This window comes from Galeopterus variegatus, unplaced genomic scaffold (assembly GCF_000696425.1).
Source record: "Galeopterus variegatus unplaced genomic scaffold, G_variegatus-3.0.2 Scaffold154, whole genome shotgun sequence".
Taxonomy (NCBI): Eukaryota; Metazoa; Chordata; class Mammalia; order Dermoptera; family Cynocephalidae; genus Galeopterus; species Galeopterus variegatus.
In genome coordinates, this window is record NW_007726265.1 from 595,970 (window position 1) to 614,287 (window position 18,318).

At 47.3% G+C, this 18,318-nt stretch overlaps 1 protein-coding gene across 2 annotated transcripts in view; it reads right to left on the bottom strand.

The window, feature by feature from the left end:
* KCNN3 (potassium intermediate/small conductance calcium-activated channel, subfamily N, member 3) overlaps positions 1-18,318 on the bottom strand; it is a 151,801-nt gene that overhangs the window by 28,556 nt on the left and 104,927 nt on the right. The window lies entirely within an intron of this gene.

An 18,318-nucleotide genomic window follows, 5' to 3' on the forward strand; every position in this document is an offset into this window, starting at 1 on the left:
TTTTAAAAAAAAAAAAAAAAAAAAAAAAAAAAAAAAAAAAAAAAAAAAAAAAAAAAAAAGAAAACCTGATGTGACTGAACATCTGAGAAGAGATTTAGATAACTGCCAGAGTTTGAAGTTGAATTAGTGATAAATACATAGGAAACTAAGCAAATGAAAAACATGATAATTAACAACTCTAGGGAGAAAAAAGTGTTCCACAAGAAAGGAAAAGCTGTCATATTTTACTACAAGGCTCAACTATGAATAGAGTCAAATTAGTGTGGACTGAGTAATGTAAACGCTGATTACTGATTTGACCAAAATTATGATGTAATGATAAGAGGAGGATGGAGGACAGGAAGATCTGGAGGGGAGGGAAGGGAGCTGAATCTTCATCTTCCTTCGTGGGAAGTGAATAGATAACGCCTAAAGCCAAAGCATCGACAAGTAGCAATACAACCATGCTGCTCAGAGACATGGAGGAAATACCAAAATCAATCAGCGAAAGGAGGTAAAAGCAGCTGCCTCTGGGGAAGAGTAAATGGAAAGAGTTGGTGGAGGACAGAAAATACTACAGAACGATCGACTCCAAAGTGTATGCATGTATAACTTTGATAACATTAAACATAAAACCAAACCAAAGAGAAAAAAGTGCAAATACACGTGACATTAAATTAAGTTATGAAGCATAAAAAGGAAATAAGCATCTGCGAACTCACCATCCGTCGCCAACCTGTTGAATCTATTTGTGCGTTCTCTCCATTCTCAGCCCCCCACCTCCCCCCAGAGGTAACCCTTATCCTGAATTTCATGTTTATCATCTCCTGGTTTTTCTTCACAGTGCTTCACGTAAATATGATTACCTAAACAACATGTAATTTTGTTTTGCCTGTTTCTTTTTTTAATTCAATTTAACTAAATTAAATTTATTTATTTTAATTTATTTATTTTTTGTGACTGGTAAGGGGATTGCAACCCTTGGCTTGGTGTCGCCCGCACCACGCTCAGCCAGTGAGCGCACCGGCCATCCCTATATAGGATCCGAACCCACGGCAGGAGCGCCGCTGTGCTCCCAGCGCCGCACTCTCCCGGGTGAGCCACGGGGTCGGCCCTATTTATTTATTTATTTTAATTTATCAATATACAATATATGTTTTGCCTGTCTCTGAACTTCATAAAAATGAAATCATACTACAAGAGTGTGGTCGGCAGCTTCAAAATGGCCCCCAACGTTCCCCCTCCTCCTGAGATCTTCACACACTTTAGTAATCTTTTCCTTTTGAGGGTGGGCTGGACCCAGGAACTTGTTTCTAACAAATAGAATATGGCAGAAGTGATGGGTTTTCTCCTCTCCAGTTAGATTATAATAAGACTGTGGCTTCTGTCTTGGGTGATCTCTCATTGTTCTCTTTTGGATCACTCTCCCTGGGAGAAGCCACCCACTGTATCATGGGACAAGCCTGTGGATAAGCCCACATAGCGAGGGGCCACAGCCTGCCAACTACCACATGAGTGAGCTTGGAAACAGATACTCATTAAGCTGAGCCTTGAGATGAGACCACAGCCCTGGCCCACAGTCTGACTCCATCTCAGGAGAGGCCTTGAGCCAGAGGTGCCCACTTACGCTGCACCTGAATCCCTGACCCATAACAACCATGAGATAGCAAATGTTTGTTGTTGCAAGCTGCTAAATGCTGGGGGAATTTGTTACACAGCAATAGATAACTAATACAATGAACTGTTCTATAAATTGTTTTTTTTTCCAGTCAACATATATGTTAACATTTGTGGCTATTGTGTATTTTCATTCCTGTATTGTATTTCATCATATGAACATGCCATGATTTATGCAGTCATTCACCTACTGACGGACATTTAGATGGTTTCCAGGTTTTTCCTCTAATGAGCAATACTGTTACAAACATTCTTAATCATAGCTCCCGACTTTAATTTTTGCCAAACTACTGGGTAAAATGGTATCTCACCTTTTACTTTGCATTTCCATGATAAAAGCTTAAGGATCCTTTCACATGTTTATTCATCGCTCACGTTTTCTATTCTGTGAAGTGCCATTCATGACTTTTGCCCACTTTTCTATTGGTTTGTTTTTGTCTATTTCTTACTGATTCTACGAGTTCTTTATATAGTCTAGATGACAAGAACTTTGTCAGTTGATGTGTTGCAAAGATCTTCTTCCAGGTTGTGCCCTGTATTTTTATTTTCTCTGTAGTATTTTTGATGAACAAAAGTTTTAAATTTTACTGTATATGAATTTATCATCCTTTTCATCTATAATTAGTGCCATATGTTTTTTAAAGAAATTCTTCCTTGGGGCCGGCCTGGTGGCGCACTGGATGGTGCGCCGCTTGGGAAGCGCAGCGGCGCTCCCGCCCGAGGGTTCGGATCCCACATACAGACCGGTTCCCGCTCGCTGGCTGAGTGAGGCGCGGGGGCAGCACCGAGGGTTGCGATCCCGTTGCCGGTCCTTGGTCCGGTGCGGGGGCAACACTGAGGGTTGCGATCCGTTGCCGGACACGGAAAAAGACAAAAGACAAAAAAAAAAAAAAGAAATTCTTCCTTGTGGTTATAAGACTTTCTTTTAATGTCTTAAAATGTTGTCCTTTTCATTTAAGTCTTTAATCCACCTGGAATTGATTTTGTGTCATTTTTTCATGTGGGTAACCAGTTATCCCAGCTCCACTTATTGCCTGCTTCATTCTTTCCTCCACTGACTTTCAATGCTGCCTCTATCATATAGTTATATGTAGACGTGGTGCTATTTCTGAGTTTTCTATTCTGTTCCATTGGCCTATTTGTCTAATGCTGAAATTATATTATCGTCCTCTTTGTAGTCTTCTCTTGGTACCTTCTCAGGGCCTAACACATAATAGGTGCTCAGTAAATATTTGTGGAAATGAATGCAGCCTGCTCGCTGCCTTTCCTGTCCCCCTGTGAAACTGATGCTTGCTTCAGTAATTCCGTGAAGCATGTTAAAATGACTTCAGCTGTTCTCATTGGCAAATAAACTTTTGTCAAAATGGCAGCCAAATACCTTGGGCTTGAAGTCAGTTCGCACTATTAATAAGAACTCAGCTTCTTGACATTGGCTGTGACCTGTTACAGCAATAAGGTGACAGATAATAAGCCAAAGTGAAATGACTGCTTCTTCCTCCCTTCTCTTCCAAAGGAGTTTGAATAATTTTTTAACCAGTTTGGTTTTTTTTTTTTTTTTTTTTTTTACTTTTTTCACAGGGATCTGAGTGATACAATAGTTTTAGCCATTTCTTCTGGGTCTAGTTTTTTTGTTGGAAACTTGCAAGAATTGAGCCAGGCCTTCCACAGAACTCCAGCCAAATGGATTGCTTTGTCCTCATCTTCCAGGCTGTCTTCAGACTCACACAGTCAGAACCCTGCACCCTACGCCGTGGACACTGTGCTTGCAAATTCTCTAATGAAGAACTCAACAACGTGAATCTGACCTGGCCCCTTGGTGGCCCATGACCCCGTCGGCCACCCTCCTCAGAACACTGCCCTCGTTTGGCGTCTTCTGTGGCTTGCTCTCCTGGTTTCCTCCCATTCTGACCGTGCCTTCTTGGCTTCTCCCTCTGGCCTCCTCTTCAATGTTGCTGTGCTCTGAGCTTGCCTTGTACAGATACCTCTCTTGCTCCTGTCACATCTGCCACCACCCTCATTGGTCTTCTAACTGACCATTCCAGAACCAACTCAAATCCTGTCCCGAGCTGCCCAACCAACGTGAGCTCTTTGCCTCTACCGCCACACCACTCAGTATCTGCACTACCCATCTGCCGCCCACATTCTGCCTTGCACAGGAGACCACCAGGCTGATTGATTGGACACACAGGCTCTAGGGCCAGACCACCTGTGTTTGAATCTGGGTTTTGCACCTTAGTGTCTCTGCATGAGCTTGTCCTTACTCTTCCCAGCTGTAAGAGGGGATAATACTTGCACCAGCTCACATAGCGTTACTGTGAGTGTTCAATGAGTTGAGCAGGACCTGGCACACAGTCGCACTAAGGAAATGTTGGCTATTGCTCTGCTGTTACCATCATGTGTGTATATGTTTAGCCTTGGTGTAGCAGAAAGACACAGGATCTGGAGCCCACAGACTGCCTTTCATGTCCTAATGGTTTTGTGACCTTGCACAAGTCACTCTGCTGTCTCAGGGTCTGTTTTGTCTTCAGGGAAGCAGGCGTAATAATGTCTGCCCTGCCCATCTCACAAGGCTGTGGGGAAGAGTGAATGTGGAGGGGCTTCATCAGCCTTCGGTGTGTGACACAGGTAGAGGCGTGTGACTGCCTCTCCAAGAGCCTCCTACCTAAAACTTCATCCTAAGTGATAAGGGCAGCCTTGGGACATGGAGGAAGAACCAGTAGCAGACACTGCTGTGCAGGAAAATGGTAACTCCTCCCAGGTTCTCCTGTAATCTTCTTTGACCCATGTTTTTCTGGGGGGCCACAGCCCCTTCCCTTTGTATGGTGACTTGCAGTTTAAACACCTTGTCTCCATCAAATCCCGTCATCTTCACCTTCAAGATGTTTCTAGAATCTGACCACTTCTCACCCCCTTGTCTGCTACCACCCCAGTCCAGCCCCAGTCCTCTCACCCGGACCCCTGCACCGGTCACCTGACTGGTCTCCCCACTTCTATCTGTACGACCCGTGCCCATCACCCCATGCCCCCGCCCCAGTCTAGTTTCATGACAGCAGCCAGAGTGGTCCTTCCAAAAAGTACGACAAAATTCCCATATCCCTTGGAACAAAAGCCGAAGTCCTTATGGGCTGTACAAGAGCCTAAAGAGCCCCCCTCCCCAGCCTCTGGGCCTCTCTGAGAACATCTCCCACGGCCCTCTTCTTCAGCCACTCTGCTCCTGGGTTCCCTACAGCTCTGTCAACAGTCCAGCTTCACTCCTGTCTCAGGGCTTTTGTACCTGATAGTCCTTCTGCTTTCCCCAGATACTGGGCTCTTACCCCGGACAATTTCAGGACTTTGCCGAAATGTCAGCTTCTCAGGAAGGCGTTCCCTGACCGCCCCGTCTGTGACTGTACCGCCGCCCCTCACCCCCAGCCCCAACTTCCTTTCCTGCGTCATTCTCCACAGCACGTATCACCACCTGACATGATATGTACTTGGCTTATTTTGTGTTTATTGACTGTCAACCCCCATTAGGATGAAGGCTTCAAGAAGGAAAAGGACTTTTTCTGTTTTGTTTACTTCTGTATCCCTAGTGCTCAATAAATACTTGTCAAATGAATGGATAAATGGGTGAATGAATGAATGAATGATCCCACTTGGTCTTCATCAGAAGCCAGCAGGACAGGTCAGCAGGAAAGTAAGGGCTGTGACCTTGATTTTACAATGTAGCATTGAGAAGCTCAAGAGAGTAACTAACCTAACCAGCTTCTAACAGCAAGTAAGCGAAGATGGGACTGAAACCCACATTTTTTCTGATACTAAATGTGGCAGCTGCCATGAGCAGGGAATGGGGTGGGGCGTGGGGACAGCGACTGTGTACCTGGTCAGGGACCACCCCAGCTTGATGAAGTGCCGGCTCAGTCACTGCCGGTGGGATGATGGCCAGGAGGCTCTGTGTGTGACTGGCTGTTACCAGCCTGTATTAGGGAGCCCGGGAAGCTATTACCAAAGGGCAGACACTTCCATGGAGTCCTGAGTTTTATTCCCATCCTTACTTCTGCCTTTGTTCAGATCCTCAGCATAATCAGCCTCCTAATTATCAGGTGCCCTCAGTGTGCTAGGGCATGCAATTCCAGCTTGGAGGAGAAAATGGGGTGAAATCACCATTTCTTAGGGACATTACGAGCCTTAGTTTAGGAGGCCTTGGGAAATGCTTGAGGTGTATGAAAGGGTACCCTTGAAATTTCCAAGCTGGCTGAAGAATAAACGGCTTATGGTGGCTGCAGGGCTGTTACTGCTTATTCCAGCTATGGGGGAATTCATATCGAGGCAAAAAAAAAAAGTTATTTTGTTTCTGAAAAATAATTTCCCTTATAAACACCTTAAAATGTGAAATAAATGGCTGTGGAGACCCAGGGCCGACTGCAGCCTAGTAGACCACATGCCATGATGACATGTGCACACATAAAGTCACTCCCTCCACCCGCTTCACCCCTGTAGACGGTGTCCTATTTTTCAAGAATTGGGCTTTGAATTTAGGAAAATAAGGACGTTTCCCCTCTACCAGGTAATTCAAGGTAACAGCCCTGGATATTTCCAAGGCCAGTCTAAATCTAGTCTTTTATTTCCAGCTCTGAAGAACAAACAGCATGGGTGCAAGGCCTCCGGTTATTTTTAAAAGGAGAGAAAACCAGCACCACCAAAGCACAACAGCTCCAACAAACAAGTTGTGACTTGCTGTCACCCAGACACAGCTTGTTCTCTTTCTGTGAACACGGGGCTTTGGTTGGTATGGCTCTTCCTTGATGTGGTGTCATCTCTTCTCAAGCAGTTTTCTTGGAGACTTTTGACCAACTATGGAAGGGTTGGAACAGCTGGCTGGTTTCACACATCTGGATGCAAACTCTCTGTGGCCTTGTGGGGACGTTCACACAGTCACATCAGCTAAGCATTTCTTGGTGTGTGTTTCTCTTCTCAGGTCTCTTGTCGCTTTGTTTGCTCAGCAGCTCCACCTTGCAAATGGACACACCATTTGAGGGAAGCCAGCTGCATTCCTTCCACAGTCCATCTTCTTAAAGGGGAGTGCTGTCAACCTCTTTGAATGGTTATTAAATTAAAAACCAGATGGCTCCTCTGGCAAATCTTTCTGAGTAAGTTTCTCAATTTGCAATGTTTTCTTTCTTCTTATTAAAAAATATTTCCATGTTTCCTGATTTGGAAACGTTTTAATAAAATGCATGAAAATGGAGAAAAACAATATGTTTGGAAGAAGCAATGTTCCCACTGGAAGCCTGTCTTCCACGGTATTTGAAGGTGGCGTGATGGAGAGGGCATGGCAGAGAGTCCAATAGATGGGGGTTTGGATGCCAGCCCTGCCACCTGGTAGCTGTGTGGCTCAGGTAAGGCACTTACCTGTCTCTGTCTCAGGTTTCCCTCTGTAAAACCTCTCACGGGATCGTGGGCATGATTACATGAGACAACAAACATAAAACCCTGCACAGTGCCTGGCACATATTTTGGGCTTAATAAATGAGTTCATTTAGTCAACAGATAGGAATGAGCCCCTACCAGGTGCCAGGCTTGGTGCCTACCTGATGGAACTTACAGTTCAGGAAGGAGGCAGACACCACATGACACTAAAGCAAAGAAAGGCCAAGTAACCATGGAGACAAGTGCTGCCAAGGGGAGGCATGGGCGCAGTGAGCAGGGGGCCCTCTCTGAAGACGCAGCATTTACAGGGAGCCCTGAGGATGAGCAGGGGTGCGGCTGGAGGGCGGGGTGGGCTGGGCTGGCAGTGGTCCAGGTGGAAGGGCTAGCTCAGTATGAGGCTGTGGTGAGTTGGGAGGATAAAGCAGTCCTTTCTCAAAGTCGCCAGTGCTGGGCCACGTGAACACACTGGCACAGTTGGCCTGAACTGCCATCCTGAGCCCCAAGCCCTCATTTTCCTTCCTCCCCTTCCTCTATTTTTCTTGCCATTGCCTCTCTCTGGTCTTTCTTCTCTCTCGTCCTTCTTTCTCTCATTTCCTCCTTTGAAGCACTGTACCCCCCTCCCTTTTATCTCTCCTCTCTCCTTCCCTTCTCACACGTCAGTCTCTTTCTTGCCCTCTCCCATGAGGACTCACAGTGGGAGCCCCACCCTAAGTGGGGAAGGGTTTCTGCCTCCAAGGAGTTGACCATCCCTTTGGGGACACCAGTCTTTGTTTGCTTCAGGTTGGTTTTGCTTATTCAGCAAACTTGCATTTTGGCCAGATACAGATGGCGTACAAGGAAACATCACGGGGACCCTTCTCGAGGGGACCCCCACCAGAGTCAAAAGAGCTATGGAGTCAGGAGGAGGTACTCGGGTCTACCCAACAATAGGACATCTCTGGGGGGACAATAGGTAAATCAAGCTCAACTTATCCCCAACCCTGCTCATTACCTGCCCTCTCCCCACTGCCTCGGTGGAAGCGGCATCCTGTCGCACATATATTCCTCAGCAGTCTCCCCAGCTGTTCTCCTTGTCTTATGGTCATCCTGTGTTCCCTCAAATCTCCCCTCCACAGTATAGCCAGGGAAATCTTTCCAAAACGCAAGACACTCCCCTGCTCCAAATCCGTGAGTGGCTCCCAGTAGCCTAGGGTGTGGGCAGGGGGAGAGGGGATGTTCTCAGCCTCCATGTGGGAACACACTAGGGTGTACAAACAATGTCTCTGGGACTAATAGTTGTCCAGGAAATGACATTTGTGAACATGTTACTTTTTATGTTACGGTAGTTTTATCCCTTTGATAAAATCACTCTTGCTGTCTTGTACTCTGATTCTTTCTTCAGTGGAAAGGAAGAGTTGGGCTCCAGCTCACCTGATGGAAATGACTTATAACACAGGGCACACTCACAGCAGAAATTGGGTGTCTGAATACCATCTCTCCTGCATTGCTGGAATAAAAGAATTAAACTAATAAGGTTGGGAACTGTTGGCTTTGATAGAGGAGTAATTCCAAAACCCTTAGACTGGTGAAAAAGGTCCTTACCTATCTCTCTAGCCTTGAGTGTGGCTCTCACCAACACCCTTTCCCATCCGAGCTAAGGGGAGCATGCTAGTCCCTCTGCCTGGAGTCCCCTTAGGCCTGGGAAATCACCCCCTCTAGAAAGCCCTCCTGGATTAAGTGCCTTGTGGAGCCCCTTTAACCCCATGCTCCTCTCTGTCACTTCTCACCATGGGATCTGTGTGCTTGCTCCTGAGACTTGCACATCTCCATGGCCAGTGCCAGCCCTGGCCTGCAGGCACTGGGAGGAAGCTGGGCAAATCTGCCAAAGGAAACAGTGAACGGGCAAGGGCTTTCAGGGGAGGTGACGCTTACACCTGATCTCATCTCCCGCCCCTCTGTTGGCCTCTGCTTTCTGTTTAAAGCCATTCCGTGTGTCTGCTTTCTCTCCCAGCTGCTGTCTTTGGTTTTCATTCAGCTCCACTCGCCCGGGGCCTCGGTCTGCCGCCTGCGCCTGCAGGCTTTCTCTCTCCTGGTTAAGCCTTTCCCGACATCCACCATCAGTCACAGAGCACGACTCAGAAGCCTAGGGGCGTCACAGTTCTTAGTTTTTTATATACGGAGACAAGAATAACAGTAGTTGGGATTCTTTCAAATATTTCCTCAAAAATCTTAGAGATGATCTATTTCTCATCTCATTTTATTTCTGGGACTAACTCTGTAAGGTAGGATGGACTGGATATTTGCCTTATTGTAAGAAATGACAACGATCATCATCACTTATCAGTGCCAGTTGTGTGCCACGTGGGCCAAACCTTTGTGCTCATTATCGCGTTTAATTCTCACAAAAACAAGATCCACAATTGTCATTTCCCATTGCTTGAGTTGGAAACTCAGGCTCAGTTAGATTAGGAAACAAAATAAAACACCTGCTGAATGGCACAGCCTGAGTGTGAGCTTGGGTTTGCCTGAGTCCACAGCCCTGTCTTTGGCCATAGTATGCCTTTCAGGCAGGGGAGGCCCAAAGAGGTTGAGTGGGGAGATGGCTGGGGATTCTTCCTTTCTCAGGCATCTGATCCTGGATCTGTATTACAATGAGCCATGTTTCACAGGGAGTAAGCCAGAACCAGGGCTGCCCTGTTGAGCAGCATAGGTTGTGCGCTGTGCAACTCCTGGGAGTGCCATTCACGAAGACTTCAATGTGAATGGTGCCCCCTGGAGGGAAGTGCTGCATAGGCAGTGGTCCTGGCTAGAGCCCCAAGGAAAGAAGGGTGACTTTCTCCTCTCAGTTATGCTTTCCAAAGAGCATTAAAGGCAGGCAGCTCCCCAGGTAAGCAAATGTTGTGGAAGTCACAGAGCTGCAGACTCACCTGGACAGGGTTAGTGTGGGAAGGAGGTGGGGATCACCCTGTTACCAAAGAGAACAAAGAGAAACAGGATGGAATTTTCTTGTTTCTGTTTCCCAGAGCAGTAGGTCTTCCAGGGCAGGATGTGGAAGCTCTGGTTGGGCTTTTTCCCTGCCACTGAGAAGAGGGGATGCCGAGGAGGAGCCCTGGACATCAGAGTGAGTGGGAAAAATTCTGACTCAGCAGAGGTTGCAAAGCAGCCCCTGAGAAATAAGAGACAGAGAAGAGATAGAAGCCAGAGGTGGAGGTATCAGGAGCAAGGACACCTGGTGAGGGTCTGGCCTGAGAGTAAGGACTGGGATATCCACAGCAACTGTCCTGATTTGGGGACATGGCTCAGAGCTCTGGAGGACTGCAGAATTCTCCCTGACCTCAAGCAGCCTGCACAGGGAGTACAGTTGCCTCTAACCTCTAACCTCTTTCTGCAGGCCCCGGGGTGTCCAGGAAGGTACACTTCCTCTGTTTTCTGGGGGTGGGCTCTGGCCAAGTGAAGGGTGGCAAAGTCTAGGGGTGGAGGATAGGTTCTCAGGGGCTGGTCCAGGCCCACTTGTCCCACAGCCACGTCACCCAGACCTTGGTATACACGATTAACTGGACAGTTCTGGAACATCAGAAATAATGCTAATTCTGAAGCTCAATACTATGTGGAGAAAGGAATGGAGACAGTCACACACTTGGACTTGAGCCCCGTCATCCTCTCTCTGGCCTCCATTTCTGTGTCTGAACAGAATGAAGTATGTCTGGCTAGAGGGAGCTTCAAGACTCAGTGACACTGAGAGACAAAGCTGACCCAACCTGCTGCCCAGTCCTTTGACCATGTGTCCTCGGCTGTTCTCTCTTCCCCAGAAAAGCCCAGATGTTGAGGGGATCCTGAGCCTCTGGGCTAACTCTCCCCCCAAGAGGGGCTTTCTTGCTGGAGGAACCTCTAAGTCCTTGAAGCAGGCACTCCCCACAACCTCTGAGAGCAGCGGCTGGAAGGGAGGCCCCTGCACCGGGACTCAGGCCCCGGCTCCCGCGCCCTCCTTGCCTATCTCCTTGGCCAAGGAGCAGAACGAAGGGAGACAGCTGGGGATGGACTGCCCTCAGCACCAGAACCCCTTTTTCTGCCTTTTGAATTGAGAGATTGTTGCTGGAGGAAAAGAAGAAGCAAGACAAGAGCCGACCCGTCTGGAGATAACTCCTCATTTGCAGGGCCTGAAGGGAACCATGTAAAACCCCCTTAGTGTCAGCCCCATAGCTCTGGGCCTCCATCTCTGCATCTGAGGAAGGAGGGGGTCTGGGCCCATGAGCATCAGGGCCCCTTCCAGCTCCGAGCAGCTGTAATTCCCTGAGAACTCTCTTTTTCTTACCCCATTGCCCACACAGGATGGAGAGCTGGTTAGGAAAGGGAGTGGGCAGCCACAGCCCCATTCTTGCCATCTTGAGAGGCCGTCTTTGAAAAGACTCAGATTCACAGTGGGCTTGCCCTAAATCAGCCCACAGTGACGAGTGTTATGGGGAGCACAGCAGTGGCTGTGCTGAGGGTCTCTGCCCTCACAATGAGATTCTCTTCAGGGGCATTAGCCCAGAGGCTCAGGACCCCCTCAACTTCTGCACTTTTCTAGGGAAGAGAGTGAACAGCCGAGGACACATGGTCAAAGGACTGGGCAGCAGGGTGGATCAGCTTTGTCTCTCAGTGTCACTGAGTCTTGGGGCTCCCTCTAGCCCGACAGACCTCATTCTGTTCAGACACAGAAATGGAGGCCAGAGAGGGGATGATGGGGCCCAAGTCCAGAGTGCTTCCCACATGGTGCTGCCTCTTTCTGCCCAACGGAGCACCTGTCATGTGAGCCCCAGGAGGAAGACCCTCAGCTGGGAGCTCAGGTCTCTCCAACTTGCTGTGTGACTCTGACACGTAATGGTGTAGGGCCATTATCTCTAAGTTGCTTCCCTTCTCTGGGCCCTAGTTTGCTCATCTGTAAAATGTGAGGATTAGGCTACGTAAGCTCTCGAGCCCTTCCAGCTCTGAGTTAGCTGTTTCTTGGATCACACTCTGTCCCCCTCCCAGTCTCCAGAGAACTTGTGGCTGGGCTGACCGCAGACGCAGAAGCCAGGCGTCTTCACAGACAGGAGGCCTGTGGCATTCCATAGGAACAAGATAAACCAAGAGCTCAGTTCAGGTGGGAACCACTTAGCAGTCTTCCATGTCTTGGGCAGCAGCAGCAGGTGACTCCCAACTTCCACAGAGACTCTGATGGCTCCTAACCCAAGATTTTGACCACTGAACTCCTGAGATTCCTGAAAAAGTACCAGAGAGGGCAAGCTGGTGCAAGGCCATCAAAAAAGAGTAAGGATGGCTATTCTCCGAGTCACCGTGGAAGCCAATCTGTCTGTCCCCATGACCCCAGAGAGGCCCCTGGAGACTCCATCCCAGCATCCCCAGCCCTGGCTGTTTCAGAGGAAGCAGCTGCCACGGGAGAGCTTGTTACATGTTGCCAGGCAACAAAATGCTGACTGAAAACCACAGCCCGCCTCTGACACTTCATAGGACTGGAAACCGGCAGATGAGGGGGGACTGCCAGGGAACAAAGGAGAAGCGTCAGGAGGGAAAATGTTGAAGTTGAGCAACCACAGAAAGCAAAATGAAAGAGCCCAGACAGTTGTGTAAAGTGCCAAAAAGCAAACAGACGGGGAGGAAAAACTGACTCATGGAAATTAGGGAGACAGAGGGGACGCATGGAGGGGAGTCCACCAGGTGTTAGGTCCTCGAAAGGCCTCCTTTTCTTTTGTTTTGGTCAAATCTGTCATTAGAGCTGAGATTGTTGATAAGGAAGATGATGATAATGGATGATAATGATGATGACAATGATGATGATTGCCGAGGTAAACACTTTTCTACCGTGGGCTTTTCTACTTTTATCTGAGCGATTTTTACTAAACACCCTTCATGTTTAGTAAAGCAATGGCACAATTCTCCACAATTATCCTCTAAAACAAAGATCCCCACTGCCAGCAGCATCACCAGCTCACTCAAGTAAAGGTTCATTTGCTTGTTGGTTTAAGTGACCTTGGGCTCTGGGATCTTGAAGCACTGAGCAGATCGGGGAGGGAAGGAGTCTCCAGAGAGCTGGAGCCAGGCCCGGGGGTGCTCAGCTGTTGAGGGGGCCATGGAGGCACCAGGAGCTCAGCACGGGAGGGCTGCAGGTGGAGGACCCTCTGCAGGAGCCCTGGGCCAGCAGTGACATCCTGGCTCACTCACCTCCCAAAGCTTCTGTTTCCTAATTTCTAAAATGGGAAGATTACTCCTGCCCTGCCCTCTTCACAGAGCGCTGGGCAACAGAGGAGAAACTGTGTAGACTGGACGCCGGGAACCATAGGATAGTGCCCCTTATTTATTAAAAAAAAATTGCTGGCCTCTTCCAGGGGCTGGGCACTCTAGGAGGCATTATCGTACAGAATCACTGTGTACCAGGGGAGAGGCAAATGAACAAGCAACCTCACGCCATGGTGGGCGAGTGACTCCCCTGCTGTTGGCCTCAGTTTTCCCATCAGTGAAATGGTGATTCTACTACAAAAGTTACTGCGAGGGTTAAATAGGACACTGTGTGTTAGAAGCCAGCACTTAACAAGTGGTGGCTCTCTTTGCCCTCCCTTGGGCCTGAGGTCACCATTAACAGGGCTTCTGGGACTCAGGCTCAGTCTCACCAGCCCTCTGGCTTTGATTAATTTGGCCACAGCGACAGTCTGGTAACCTCAGGAGGCCACAGTCTAATTTCTGAAATAATGAAAAGCCTCAAGACACATTTATTCCTTAAATAAAATGCACAGTTTAAATTGTAAACAAGAACAAAACAAATTAAGAATATTGGTAACTAAGTGGGAATAATTTCATGTGTTTAACTTGACAAAATAATTATAAAGCTACTACCCAGTGAACTATATTCGCATTTACTTAACTCTGAGTTTGACAACATAGGTGTTTACTTTATTAATTTTGATGTATATTTTCTCAGAAGAAGTCTGGCCAGCCACCAAACCCCACCCCATACCCCACACAACTGATACTGTGGCAGTCAAGGACAATGGGCTGTTTCTGCCTATGCCCACTAGTACGAACTGGCTTCCCACTAAAAATCACTGTTTTTCTATAGCACCAATCACAATTTTCTAGGTACCAGACAGCCTGTCCTCAAAGAAATTATATAATGACCAAGCAGCTCAAACTGAAAGAAAAACTTAGTTCACTTTGTACTTATGTTCTTTCTCCTTTGCCCCGACACAGTCTCACTCCATAACACAACTCCAGTTTAACACATACCCCAAGAGCCTTGCAGACAGCAGTCATGTTAAGGGTTAAGCCGTGCAAGTTAAGGGCTGGGGCAAACTACTGAGCCTCACTAAGTCACATGTCCTCAAACACGAAATGGGGACTCTGAGTCTCCTGTCCTGCCTGCTCACTTCTTAGGGCCCTTCGGAGATGCAGAAGAGCTTGTGCCCTGTGTTAATGGTTTCCCCAGCTTTTCATGCTTCCTCTTATTTGAACTTCATAACCCACCTGAGAAGTAGGTAAGACAAGCTTACCTCCAACTTACAGATCAGAGGAATGAGGCTCAAGAAAGGAAAGAACCCAGGGTTTGTCAAGAACCAGCTATAGTCAGAGGTACTTAATAGAAAGTACGTGACGTGTCAAGTTCACACAGCTGATCCATTCTTAAGTGGGGCTATGAGCTCAGGTTTTCTGACTGCTGGTGCCACATGCTTTCCATTCTGTAAGCAATGAAATCTTACGTGCAGAAATGTGAGGTGTTACTGCTGCAATTACTGCTCATGTTACTAAAATTGAACCAAACCAGTTTTTATGGGGGGTTAACTGTGGTTGGACCTGTGAAGGGCCTTGGACACTAAATAAGGAGTATGAACTTAATCTTCTTAGAGGGAGCAGCATAAGGTTTTTGAGGGGTAATAGTATGTGTCTAGTGGTAGTGTAATTGGAAGCTAGAAAAGCTACTTCATAGTCCAGTATAAGATGACAGGGATCTGGGTCAGAAAAATAGCAGGAAGAGGAAGAGATGAGTTTGGAAGAAATTATAGAACAGGAACCACAGAACTTGATGCCTGAATAAAGGGCTGGGAAGGGAGTGGGCATGGGCACAAGGATAGTGAATGATTTTGAGCCTAAGAGATAGTTGTGAATCAACAGCCTTTCTCCTCTTCTTCATTAGTGAGAACCCAGGAATGAGCACTGGTTATCAATAATAAAGACTACATTCTTTTCAACATGTGAATGACCAATGGATACAAATGGAAGCGATGTGTAACTTCCAGGAAATACTCTTAAAGAGAAAGAACATGCCTTGTTTCATCCCTTTCACTCTCCTGCTGACTAGAAGGTACATGGGATGGCTGGAGCTCAGCAGCCTTCTTGAGCTATGAGGAAGAAGCCATGTGCCAAGGATGGCAGGGCAACAAGGGAGAAGGAGCCTGTGTCCTTGATACTATTGGGAACTGCTATTGGTTGAGTTGTGTCTCCCAATGTCACATGTATTAGAAACTTGATCCCCACTGTGACAGTATTAAGAGGGTGGGAAATCCTATTATGGAAGTTGAAAGGTGGGGTCTTTAAGAGGTGATTAGATTGTGAGGACTGTACCGTCATGAATGGATTGATCCATTCATGGAATGAGAGTGGTTCTGATGGCTTTTAAAGGAGCACAAGTGAAGTGGTTAGCTCTCCCTTGCTCCTGCCATGTATGCCATGTGATACCCTGCATTGCTGTAGAGTCACCACCCAGAACAAGACCCTCACCAGATGTGTTCCCTGGACTTCAGATTTCCCAGCCTCCAAAACTGTAAGCAATACATATTGTTTCTTTACAAATTACCCAGTTTCAGGTATTCCATTATAAGCAACAGAAATGGACTAATACAGACACCATACCTGCTTTGGATTGACCCATTTCCAGTCTTATATTGCATGAGAAAAAAGGCTCTATTTTGTTTAAACTATTGCTATGTTGGGTTTACGGTCACTTGCAGCCAAAAACTAATACTAACTGATAAAGTCCCTGAGAAAAAGAAGACAAAAACAGAGAAGGAGAGAGAGAATTTAGGGGTAACATGATGAGTTTGATCATGGACATGATATATGGAACATGAGTGCATGAGAACACATATGAAACTCTTGGACTGTTCAGTCCATGGACTCTAAGGGAAAAACAAAAACCAAAACTCTTAGCCTGGTACCAGGATGTATTCAAAAGCTCTAACTGCCATCGCCACCCTTCTAGGTCACTTTTTTCTCTTGCCTGGCCTGCTACAGTGGCCTCCTTTGTCCCCCTAGTAGTTTTCTTGCCCATCTCCAATTTATTCGCAGAAGTGCCAAGTGAATGAATCAGATTATCACTATCTTATTTAAAACTCTTCAAAGGCTTCCCACTGCCCTTAGCTTCAACCCCTTAACATGGTCCTCAGGGCCCTCCACTATCAGCCTCCTGCCCCCTGCTGTGGCTCAGTTCCTGGCACAGTCATGTGCTTCATCCATTCTGCTCTCCTCCCAGTGACTCCACACACTAGCTCTTTACCAGCTCAGGGCCTTCACACTCACGGTTCCCTCTTTGTGGAAAGCTCACCCCTTGGCCCGTGAATGGCTCATTTCTTCTCATCCTTCAGACCTCAGCAGAAGACATCCCCTCTCCAGACAGGTCTTCCAAGCAGGTCTCAGCTGAGTAGGATCCCTCTGCAACACCATTACTTTTTTAAAAAAATCATCGCAATTTTGTTTTTACTCCTTCACAGTATATATCATAGATTTGAAATTACACACTTTATTTCTTTACTTGTTTGCTACCTTTCTTCCCTTATAGGCTATAAGCCTCATGAGGGACAAAATCATGTGAGTTATATTAACTCCTAATACAGAGCCTGGTGAGTAGCAGGGTTCAATAACTATTAATAACATTATTATTAATTAGCAAGCCATGCATGATAAGAGTATTACAGCTCAGGAGAGAGGCTTGGCTCTACATTTCAATGTGGGAAGTGTGGATGAATTTTTGTGAGAGTGGCTGCATTCTCTGGGGGAAAACTTGACAAAAGGAAATGGCAGAGGAGAGAGGATGTCCAGTTAAAAGAGGCAGATGTGGTGGTAGAAAGAAAGGGATGGGGGAGAATCAGGATGAGATGGGTCCAGAGAGTAGGGGAGGAGATCTCAACACTTGGTGCTCAGGCAATCTCTGAAAATCTGCAAGAGCCTGATATTCTGTTGCTTTTGTCAGCAAGAGAAATAAAGCAGCGAGAAATGGGCCCTCACCAGTCCCCGACCCCCTTGCTAAAGCTGGGTACAGGAAAGGAGCCTCTTGATACTTTGCGTCCTGCCTGATCCCCACATGGCTGAAACCCCCTTCCAGCCTTAATTCAGCCATGGCTTCTGTCCAGTGAGGGCCACACGAGGCAGGGGTGCAGGTCGCCCCCTGCAGGGCTCAGGCTAAACAGGGCCTTTGCAATAGTATTAAGGAAAAGTTAACAGTAGAGCATGGGGCTATAGAATGGAGCTGTTAAGAGTGCCAAACCTAAACAGAGGTGTGTCCTGGGTCTCGCTCCCTAATTCCTGGGCCATTGTGCCTGGGAGTCACTTGCCCTTCCTATGGGCTATTCTCAGGCTGCATTAAAGGGAGAATAATGCCAAGACAATGGGAGGTCGACTAGCATGTGGGGCACTCTGGGGCCTCCACTTTGTTGGGACGTAGATGACCAGGGAGGAGGGTGAGCAGGAGGGTGGATTCTGATCAGGTGATGAGTGCTGTAAGAAATGGTTGAAGGAAATGGAGACCATTAGGCTGGAGAAGTGAAGATAAAACCTGTCTTTGAATACTTAAGGTGCCTCCAGTGGAAGAGGAAAGACTAGCCTGCTTCACTGGGTGCTCACTGGGTGCTACATGCTTTACCCTGTGCTAAGGGCTTTTTGTAAATTGTCCCATTTTCCAGCCCAAGGTCACCTGCTAGTAAGAGCATGAGCAGGTCCCAAGCCCAGGTCTGCCTAGATGTCAATGGTTTCACCATCAGCCTATGTTGCTTGAACTTCTTTTGTGTGGACACAGAAAACAGAGTTAGGACCCAAGACAGAAACTGCAAGGAGTTAAATTTTAATCAATATGAGAAGAATTTGGGGGGGGATGGCTGACCTGTACAGGGATTGAACCCTAGGAAGATATTTCTAAGTCAGAGCTCTCTGCAAATGGATTGAACAGTCTTTTAAAGTAGTGAGTTTCCTGTCCCAGAGGGAGTTTCACAGAGGCTCCATGACTCTGGTCCGGTTAAGCACATGTGCCAGGTA